Source organism: Martes martes (assembly GCF_963455335.1).
Source record: "Martes martes genome assembly, chromosome: X".
In the NCBI taxonomy this organism is placed as follows: Eukaryota; Metazoa; Chordata; class Mammalia; order Carnivora; family Mustelidae; genus Martes; species Martes martes.
The window spans coordinates 115,979,163-115,991,186 of NC_137897.1; positions in this window are offsets into that span (position 1 = coordinate 115,979,163).

Sequence of the window (12,024 nt, forward strand, 5' to 3'; positions counted from 1 at the left end):
GAAAGAATCTGGTAGAGAAAATATTTTACTCTTTTTTTAAGGATAATTAACATACACTGTTAAATAGTTTTGGACATATGATATAATGATTCAACAATTCTATACATTTCTCAGTGGTCATCAAATTAAGTGTATTCTTAATCCCTTTATCTCTGTTACCCATCCTCCCACCTACCAACCCTCTAGGAACCACCAGGGTTTTTTTTCCTGTATTTAAGAGTCTACTGTTTGCCTCTTTTTCTTAGTTTGTTTTCCTTCTTAAATTCCACACATGAGTAAAATCTGTAGAATTTGTCTTTCTCTGACTGGCTTATTTCACTTAGGATTATACCCTCTAGGTCCATCCATGTTATTGCAAATAGTAAGGTTTCATTCTTCTTATGACTAAGTAATATTTCATTATGTATAAATCATATCTTCTTTATCCATTCATCTATAAATGGATATTTAGGGTACTGCCAAATCTTGGCTATTGAAATAATGCCAAAATGAATGTAGGGGTGCATATATCTTTTGGAAATATTGCTTCTATTTTCTTTGGGTAAATACCCAGCAGTAGAATTACACAATCATATGGTAAAGCTTTCTAATTTTTTGACAAAACTCCATACTGTTTTCCAGCGTAGCTGCTCTAGTTTGCATTCCCACCAACAGTGCACAAGTGTTTCTTTTTCTCCACATCCTCACTAACACTTCTTATTTCTTGTCTTTTTGATTTTAGCCATTCTCACAGGTGTAAAGTGATATCTCATTGTGCTTTTGATTTGCATTCTCCTGATGATGAGTGATGCTGAATATCATTCCATGTGTCTGTTAGCCATCTGTATGTCTTCTTCATAAAAATGAAGGTCCTCTGCCCATGTTTTAATCAGAAAATTTGGGGGCATTTTGGTGTTGAGTTGTATAATATCTTTATATATTTTGAATATTAACCCATTATCAGGCATATCATTTGCAAATATTTTTCCCATTCAGTAGGTTACCTTTTTGCTTTGTTGAAGATTTCCTTTGCTGTGCAAAAGCTTTTTACTGTGGGGTAGTTCTAATAATTTAATTTTGATTTTGTTTCCCTTGTCTGAGGAAACATATCAAGAAAAATGTATCTACGACTAATGTCAGAGAAATTACTGCCTATGTATTCTTCTAGGAGTTTTATGGTTTCAGGTCTCACATTTAGGTCTTGAATTCATTTTGAGTTTATTTTTGTGTATGGTGTGAGAAAGTGGTCCAGTTTCATTCTTTCACATGTAGCTGTCTAGTACCCTTTAATATTTCTTGTGGGGCTGGTTTAGTGGTCATGAACTCCTTTACTTTCTGTTTGTCTGGGAAACTCTTTATCTCACCTTCTATATTGAATGATAACCTTGCTGGATAGAGTATTCTTGGCTGTAGATGTTTCCCATTCAGCACTTTTAATATCATGCTACTGTCTTCTAGCTTGCCAAGTTTCTGATGAGGAATCTCCAGCTAGCCTTATGGGTTTTTCCTTGTAAGTAAAGGACTTTTTTCTTGCTGCTTTTAAGATTTTTTCTTTACCACTACCTTCTGCAAGTTTAATTGCAATATATCTTGGTGTTGGACTGCCTTCATTGATTTTGATGGGAGTTCTCTGTGCATCCAGGATTTGGATGTCTGCTTCCTTCCCTAGATTAAGGTAGTTTTCAGCTACTATTTCTTCAAATAAATTTTCTGTCTCCCTTATGCCCCATCTTTTTTTTTAAGATTTTATTTATTTGACAGAGAGAGAGAGCACAAACAGAGGGAATGACAGGCAGAGGGAGAGGAAGAAGCAGGCTCCCATTGAGCACAGAGCCTAATGTGGGACTCGATCCCAGGACCCTGGGACCATGACCTGAGCTGAAGGCAGAGGCTAACCCTCTGAGCCACCCAGGCACTCCTTATGCCCCATCTTCAATTTCCTTCATAGATGTTTTATAGTTTTGAGACCACAGGTCTTTTACCCCCTTGGTTAAGTTTATTCCTAGGTATTTTATTATATTTGGTACAACTGTAAATGGGATTATTTTCTTAATTTATCTTTCTGGTACTTCATTATTAGTGTATATAAATGCAATATATTTCTGTATATTAATTTTATATCCTGCAAATTCACTTAATTTATCTATTGGTTCTAGTAGTTTTTTGGTAGACTCTTCAGGGTTTTCTGTACATAGTATCATGGCATCTACAAAAACTGGAAGTTTTAGTTCTTCTTTATAGATGTGGATGCATTTTATTCCTTCCCCTTGTCTGACTGCTGTGGCGAGGACTTCCAGTACTATGTTAAATAGAAGTGGTAAGAGTAGACATCATTGTCCTATTCTTGATCTTAGTGGAAAAGCTCTCAGGTTTTCACCATTGAGTATGGTGTTAGCTGTGGGTTTTTCATATATGGCCTTTACTATGTTGAAGTGTTTTCTCTATACCTTCTGTCTGAGGGTATTTATCATGAATGGATGTTGTACTTTGTCAAAAAAAACCCCAAACAAATAAATATATAAATGCATGCATACATACAGGTATATATATTTTTTAAAAAGTCCGTACTATCCAAAGAAATCTACAGGTTTAATGCAATCCCTATCAAAATACCAACAACACTTTCAACAGAACTAGAACAATCCTAAAATTTGTATAGATCCACAAAATACCCCCAAATAGTCAAGGCAATCTCGAAAAATAAAAACAAAGCTGGAGGCATCACAAGTCTCCACTTCAAGTTATATTACAAAGCTGTAGAAATCAAAGCAGTATGGTGCTAGCACAAAAATAGACACATAGATGATTGGAACAGAATAGAAACCCCAGAAATGAACCAACAATTACATGGTCAATTAATCTTTGACAAAGCAGGAAAGAATATACATTGGGAAAAGATAGTCTCCTTCAACAAATGGTGCTGGGAAAACTGGGCAGCAACATGCCAAAGAATGAAACTGGACCACTTTCTTATACCATACACAAAAATAAATTTGAAATTGATGAAAGACCTAAAAGTGAGACCTGAAACAATAAAAATCCTAGAAGAGAACACAGGCAGTAACCTCTTCAACCTTGACCATAACAACTTTCTAAATTGGTCTCCTGAGGCAAGGAAAACAAAAGCAAAAATGAACTATTGGGACTTCATAAAGATAAAAAGTTTCTTCACAAAAAAGGAAACCATCAGCAAAACTAAAAGGCAACCTACAGAATGAGAGAGGATACTTACAAATGACATTTTTGATTAAGGGTTAGTATCTAAAATACATAAAGAACTCATAAAACTCAACACCAAAAAACAAATAATCCACCAAAAAATGGGCAGAAGGGGTGCCTGGATGGTGCAGTTAATTAAGCATCCGACTCTTGGTTTCGGCTCCACTTGTGATCTCAGGGTCATGAGATCAAGCCCCATGTCAGGCTCTATGCTGAGCACGGAGTCTGCTTGGGTTTCTCTCTCACTCTCCTTATGCCTCTCCTCCTCATCCTCCTTCTCTCTCTTTCTCTCTCAAATAAACATTTTTTTTTAAAAGGGCAGAAGGGGCATCTGGGTGGCTCAGTGAATTAAAGCCCCTGCCTTCGGCTCAGGTCATGATCTCCTGGGATTTAGCCCCACATCGGGCTCTCTGATCAGCAGGGAGCCTGCTTTCCTTCCTCTCTCTCTGCCTGCCTCTCTGACTACTCGCAATCTCTGTCTTTCAAATAAATAAATAAAATCTTTAAAAAAAATTAAAAAAAAATAAAAATAAAAAAGGGCAAAAAACATGAATAGACATTTTTTTTTCCAAAGAAGACACACAGATGGCCAACAGATACATGAAAAGATGCTCATCATCACGCATCATCGAGGAAATGCAAATAAAACTACAATGAGATATCACTTCACATCTGTCAGAATGACTAAATCAACAACACAAGAAACAACAGGTCTTGGTGAGGATGTGGCGAAATAGGAATCCTCTTTCACTGCTAGTGGTTATGGAAACTGGTGCAGCCACTGTGGAAAACAGCATGGAGGTTCCTTAAAAAGTTAGAAATAGAACAACCCTGCAACCCAGGAATCACATTACCGGGTATTTATTTACCTAAAAATACAAAAGAACCAGTTCAAAGTGATACATGCGCTCTGATATTTATAGCAGCATTATCTATAGTAGCCAAATTATGGAAATAGCCTATGTGTCCAATTGACAAATTGATAAGGAATTCGATGGAATATTACTCAGCCATAAAAAGAATGAAATCTTGGGGGCGCCTGGGTGGCTCAGTGGGTTAGAGCCTCTGCCTTCAGCTCAGGTCATGATTCCAGGGTCGTGGGATCGAGCCCCACATCGGGCTCTCTGCTCAGCGGGGAGCCTGCTTCCTCCTCTCTTTCTGCCTGCCTCTCTGCCTACTTGTGATCTCTCTGTCAAATAAATAAATAAATCTTTTTAAAAAAAAAAGAATGAAATCTTGCTATTTGCAACAACATGAATGGAGATACAGAGTATTATGGTCAGCAAAATAAGCCAGTCGGAGAAAGACAAATACCATGTGATTTCACTTTTATGTGGAAATTAAGAAACAAAGCAAATGAGCAAAGGAACAAAAAAGAGAGATTGAGGCAAACCAAGAAAGACTCTTAACTATAGAGAACAAACTTATGGTTACCAGAGGGGAGTAGGGACAGGGGATGGGTGAAACAGGTGATGGGGATTAAGAAGCACACTTGTGGGGCCCCTGGGTGGCTCAGTGGGTTAAGCCTCTGCCTTCGGCCTAGGTCATGATCTCAGGGTCCTGGAATAGAGACCCGCATCGGGCTCTCTGCTCGGCAGGGAGCCTGTTTCCTCCTCTCTCTCTGCCTGCCTCTCTGCCTACTTGTGATCTCTCTGTCAAATAAATAAATAAAATCTTTAAAAAAAAATGAAGTACACTTGTGATAAGCACCAGGTGTTATACGGAAGTGTGGAATCACTATATTGTACACCTGAAATGAATTACACTGTATGTTAACTCACTGCAATTTAAATAAACACTTAAAAAAATTCCTAGCGGGGCACCTGGGTGGCTCGGTGGGTTAAAGCCTCTGCCTTCAGCTCAGGTCATGATCCCAGGGTCCTGGGATCAAGTCCCACATCGGGCTCTCTGCCCAGCCGTGAGCCTGCTTCCCTTCCTCTCTCTCTGCCTACCTGTGATCTCTGTCTGTCAAATTAAATAAAATCTTAAAAAAAAATCCTAGTGGTTATTTTTCTTTTCAAGAGTTAGAGAGCCATTCACCTTTAAAACAAATTTTCTTGGGGCACCTCAGTGCCTCAGTACATTAAGCATCTGCCTTTAGCTCGGGTCATGATCCCAAGGTCCTAGGACCAAGCCCCGTGTCAGGGGTCCCTGCTCAATGAGGAGTGTGCTTCTCCCTCTCCCTTCATACCTCCCCCTCATGCTCTCTCTCAGTCTCTCTCTCTCTCTCAAATAAATAAATAAAAATGTTAAAAAAAAACAGATTTTCTTTATTCTGTAAGAATTCTGTAAGAAAAAATCTTATAATATCCCCCTTTAAATTATGTAAATCAGTATTCTACCACTCTTCTTAGACAAGGATGTAATTGGATACTGTCATGAAGTGTAGGAGGAAAAATTGACAATGGTTTTTTTCAATACTCATATTGAGTGATTGTAAATAGTGTTTTTCTTATCATTCCCATGCATATCGATTTGTACCCATAAGTTTATGTAGGAACCAAGGATCATTATGGCAGAATGAGTAGAATTTCCACCTCCCACCACATTGCAGTTCAAAAATATAGTAGTAAAGCTAGTCTGATGGGTGGGATGGCCCCTAATAAGGTCAAATGGTGAAAGACAAAAAGGATTCCTGGGGGAAAGAGAAAAGGCTGGACTAGTGACTCAAATGCAATTTTAGAATTCAAGCTCGGGCACCTGGGTGGTTCAGTCAGTTAGGCATCTGCCTTCAGCTCAGGTTGTGGTCCCAGAGTCCTGGGATCAAGTCCCACATCAGGTTCCCTGCTCAACGGGGAGCCTGCTTCTCCCTCTCCTATTCTCCCTGATTGTGCTCTCTTTCTCTATGTCAAATAAATAAATAAAATCTTAAAAAGAAAGAAGTCAAGCTAGTTCTAGTTGGAGTGGTAGTTGTTGTATCTATCAGCTTTTGGTGGCTTAACTGTATTAGTGTTATGGTTTTACATTGAGGAAAACAACTGGGTTATGTGTGGAGGGGTGGGTCTGAGAAGGATTATCACAAGTTTTAAGTGTTGAGGCCCATGCCAATTAAGATGTAGAATATCCAGAAATGATCATAACACCAGGAGGAGGAGTATACTATCTATTATTCCAAATTCCAATTAGGCAGCAGAGGCAACAGCAGCACCAGCGGTGGGAATCAGGCCTTAGTTTCTGTAGAAATCCCAGACCTTCAGTGCAGAACAGCAACAGCAATTAGAACATCTCTTTTCATAATTTATTTAATCTTCAGCAACAAACAAGGATTAACCCTTTGGACCTGGGATCATTGGGAACTACAAGTGGCCAAGTCCCGGGGATAAGTGTCCCTGAGAGAAATATCAGACTGCTTGAGCATGTGTATGGGTGAGGGTTCAGGGTCATTAAAATCTACAAACAAAATAGGAAAGAAAACACAAAGTGCACTTATCCAGAAACCACAAACAGATGCAGTCTGGGATCCATGACTGTTCTGGATGTCTTATTTTTCTAGAAGGTAGAACCCTTTCCTCAGAGGCCCTTTCATTTATATTCTCCCACCTGGCACACCATGGCCAGTGCTCAGACCACACCCTAAGAAATGTGTACTATACTTGGCTTTGCTACAGAAAAGGGTAATATAAATGATCAAAATGATATATGCTTAGAGGAGAGTCGACTTATAGGAATAGATTAAAATATGTTCAAATTCTTTATATAGAAGGATGAAGATTGAGAAAGGGATAGGTTCAATATCTATATAACTGAAAATATGGACTGAGTGAGCCTAGACTGGATAACAAAATCATAGAATACCTGAATTACAGGAAAACATTTCTCTCCCCACCCTCATCCCACCCTAAAACTTTAAAATGATAATTTTACTATGTTTACACTATGTTCAACAAGTAGTAAGTAGTGTACCTAGCAGAGAGTGACAATACTGAGTTGTGTTTTTTTTTTTTTAATCCCATTTGACAACATAACTCTCATGACCTGACCTAAAGGCAGATGCTTAACTGACTGAACCACCCAGGTGCCATGGGATAAAAGATTTAATAAAGAAATTTTTTCTTATAGGAAACTGTACTGCAAAGAATTAAAAAAGACCATTTCCCAGAGATTTCTTTTAAAAGGGGAAAAGACAGTTTTTGTAGTTGACACACCAGTGAAGAAATTTCCTAAGGAATTCTCTGAGGCATAAAAATCAGGAAACTGATTTGGTAATAGAAAGAAGAGGCTCATGATGGTTATGCTAACATGGGAGTGAAAAGTCACCTTCTGGTGAGTCCACAGGTCTTTGAATGGGATTTAAGCCTCATATTCATGGATCAAGAAAGAACCCTCATGTATAGAACTAGTACAGGGTTGACCAAACAGGGGTCACTCTAGGTTCATGATCTTTAATCAGAAAGCTCTTCGTGTGTGTGTGTGTGTGTGTGTGTGTGTGTGTGTGTGTGTTTGTGGTTATGACCAGTTGTGGTGAATGTCAGAATTCAGTTTTGATTGTGCCTTAGAAAGTACTGCCATAAAGAATTTTCCTGCTCCTTTCCCAAGTGTCCATTTGGTGACAGGTACCTGTCTCTTTTCATTCAAATACAAACAGGCTCCTTGTGTCAAGATTCTTTCCACCACAAAGCACTTTCTAATGCAAAGCAAAAACCAAGACTTCTTTGATACTCTTTCAATTTGAGTCAAAATAGCTTTGAGTGCAAAGCATCTAGGTGTAGTCTCTGTGAGGCTGACCAGCATCCAGAATAAGCAGGGTCAGTGCCCCCTGAGCTCTCTACAGCCATGCAGGGATCTGTCCAACCAAGCTTGCCCCACCCAAAAGTAAAAGATAAAGCTTTTTACTGTTATTCCTCAATAAGTCCCCATACCCTTGAAACAATTTGCATTCCTCTCTGCATGGCAGTAGGAATAAAGTATATCCTATCTAAGGAAAGAAACTCTAAACAACCAGGATAAGCTGTTTTTTGGACAGGCTGGAAACCCTGGGAACTACACTTTGAGAAACAGTGGTTAAAGTAAGTCTAATGGAACTGAGGCAGGAAGTAAGGCAGGAAGTCTTGGTTCAGGAAGACAGAGGATAAGGTATGGTAGAGGATTTGCCCTTCTATCCCCTTAAAAAGGATTATATGCCCACACCCATAGTGCCATGTGACTTGCAACGTCTCACATGCATGAGATAAAGGGTTACTTTCTCAGTCCCCTGATATTGTACGTGGCCAATGGGATGTGAATGGACATGATATCTGTCACATCTGAGCAGAAGTCTTAAGCTAAATTGCATTGTATGACTATGATTCTTTTTCCCCTAAGCCATTAATCTAACACATACCAAACAGGGACTGCTCCTTCAGTCTAGGTCCTAGAATGAGAAAATTAATGAAGCCACCTCACAGCCAAAAGCAGACCAGACCCACCAGTATGTACCATGAGCAAGAAAGAAATCACTGCTATAAGTCACCAAGAGCTTGTGGTTGTTTGTTACTGCAGCAGAGCTGACTAATACACAAGGGATGCCAAGGCTATGTCCAAAGACAAGGTGGGAGGGCAGATGAAGGGACATGGGAGACAAAAATATTGCAATAATTTTTTCTCAATTCCCAGGATCTACTTGGGAAAATTTTATGTCCCTGTATCACAGAGAGGCATAAGATCTTTCACTGTTGCCCCCAGGACTAGAGATTTACCATGTCTCTGGGTGATCTAGTATTATTCATTCCTTGGAGTCATCCTCTGTTCCTTGGGTACCCTAGATGAGGAAAGTCATGTCAGTAGAGCTTTGCATGAATGGACTTTTTCTCCTCCTACTACCACTATCCTCACAGCAAAAATAGGAAATCAGAGCTGACTTGTTTCAGCAATAGTGGGAAAAGGGTACAGTTAACCAGCATATATCTCCAGTGATTTATTAAGGTTCATTTAAATATTTACTGCCTCACAACACTTTCTTGCATCACTTATCACTGGAACATGCTTTTGTTTTTGGTTTTGTTTTTAATACTCATCAGTAGAAGCAGGTAAGCAGATGTTCTCAAACTGTTACCAACCAGTGGCCAATCAGAGTAATACAAGTTAGCTAAACTTGACCTTATGCAAAAGTAGTTTCACATATGAACAAAGATCCTTCTTCTTTCTACTAACATCCCTTCTCCCCTATTTCTCATTCTGATCCTTCCATATATGAAGCTATCACTTATTAGCCATTAGATGCCAGGAAATTTACATATTTAATTTCTAATCTTTACAATCCTTCAAGGTAGACAGTATTATTCCCTATTTACAGTCAGTAAATTACTGTATAAGCTTTCTACTGCTGCTATAAGAAATTACCACAGACTTAACAGCTTAGAACAATAACCATCTATTATCTCACAGTTCTGTGGATCACAATCCAGTGATGGCATGGCTGAACTGGTTGAAGTCAAGGTGTGGGCAGGGCTGTGCTCTTTACAGGGAACTCTAGGAGAGAATTGGCTTCCGAGTTCCTTCAGCTTGTTCACAGGATTCAATTCCTTGTGGTTGTAGGTCTGAGATTCCTATTTCCATGCTGGCTGTGAGCCATGAGTCTCACTCAGCTCATTAAGGCCCCTGCATTCCTCATCTCATTGCCCTTCTATCCTCAAACCAGCAAAAGCGAGTCCAGTACCTCTCACAATTTGAATCTCTCAGACTTCCACTTCTGCATAGTGTCTTCTGCCTCCCATTTCCCTGCATCTCTCTGACTTCAGCTAGAAAACATTTTCAGGTTTTTTTTTTAATTCAATTAGCCAACTTACAGTACATCATTAGTTTCAGATATAGTGTTCAATAATTCATCAGTTTCATATAACACCCAGTGCTCATCACATCACATGCCCTCCTTAATGCCCATCACCTAATTATGCCATCGCTCCACCCACCTCCCCTCCAGCAACCCTCAGTTTGTTTCCTAGAGTTAAGAGTCTCTCATGGTTTTGATTCCTCCTTGATGACTTCCCATTCTGTTTTCCCTCCCTTCCTCTATGATCCTCTGAGCTGTTTCTTAAATTCCACATATGAGTGAAACCATATGATAATTGTCTTTCTCTGACTGACTCATTTCACTTAGCATCATACCCTCCACTTCCATCCACATTGTTGTAGATGTGAAGTATTCAACCTTCCTGATGGCTGAGTGATATTCCAGTACACACACATACACTTCTTTATCCATTCATCTGTTGATGGATATCTCAGCCAATTCATATCTTTCAATAGTTACTCTGAATGTAAATGGGCTAAATGCTCCAGTCAAAAGACACAAAAGTATCAGCTTGGACAAAAAAGCAAGACTCATCCATATACTGTCTATAAGACACTCATTTTATTTTATTTACTTTTTTAAAAAAAAAGATTTTATTTATGTATTTGACAGAGAGAGAAATCACAAGTAGGCAGAGAGGTAGGCAGAGAGAGAGGGGGAAGCAGACTCCCTGCTGAGCAGAGAGCCCGATGCAGGACTCGATCCCAGGACCCTGGGATCATGACCTGAGCTGAAAGCAGAGGCTTTAACCCCCTGAGCCACCCAGGTGCCCCTTTTATTTAGTTTTTATTAACAAATAATATGTTATTTGTTTCAGGGATACAGGTGTGTGACCCATCAGTCTTATACAATTCACAGAGCTCACCACAGCACATACCCTCCCCAATGTCTATCACCCCACCACCCCATCCCTCCCATCCCCCTCCACTCCAGCAGCCCTAAGTTTCTTTCCTGAGACCAAGAGTAAGAGACTCATTTTAGATCTAAAGACACCTCCAGATGGAAATCGAGGGGGTGGAAAACCATTCATCATGCTAATGTATCTCAAAAGAAAGCTGAGGTAGCTGTCCTCTGATCAGACAAATTAGATTTTAAACCAAAGAGAGATACTATATCATACTTAAAGGGTCTATCCAAAAAGAAGATCTAACAATTATAAATATTTATGCTCCTAACTTGGGAGCAGCCAATTATATCAACCAATTAATGACCAAATTAAAGAAACACATTGATAATAAAAGAGTAATAGTAGAGGACTTCAACACCCCACTCACAGCAATGGACAGATTATCCAAACATAAGTTCAACAAGGAAATAAGGGCTTTCAATGACACAGAACCACATGGACTTCATAGATATATATGGAGCATTCCATCCTAAAGCAAGTTTCCAGCTTTTAAGGGCTCATGTGATTAGATGGTGCCTACCTGCATAACCCAGGACACTCCCCATCTCAAGGTCCATAATCTTAATCACATCTGCAAAGTCAATGCTGCCATGCAAGATAACATATGCATGGCTTCTGGAGGTTAGGACATGGGCACCTTTGGGGGGATTTATTCTACCTACCACATCCCCACAGATCACATATTTAGCAAGTGACCAAAGTCGATGTGAACCAGAGGTCCACTTGATATTAAGGCTCAAGCTCTTCCCATGTGTCTACCCCACCTTTCTAATATGTTTAATTTGTGAGAGCATATAATAATAGGAAAATAGATGAGGAAAAAATGTCTTAAGCAAAGCAGAAATCTGTTTAGTAAATAAAGTCTGTTTCTAATTTTCAGCAAGACTATACCTTTGGAATAAAATACTCAAAACAGTCAAAGTTGCAAACAAATCAATGCTGTTTCACCCCATATCCTAAAGGAACAGTAAGGGTGTATATTAAGTATATATATATACTTTTCACAATAAGTGTAGATGAAAATTGTCAGAATTGCTCTAATTCATCCAAGACTGAGTATGCTTATTCCTGGCAGAACTGAAAGCACTTTAAACACAAAACACTCTCTTAGATCCACTAACACCTAAAAGACAGCAGAAAGGTTTCAGTA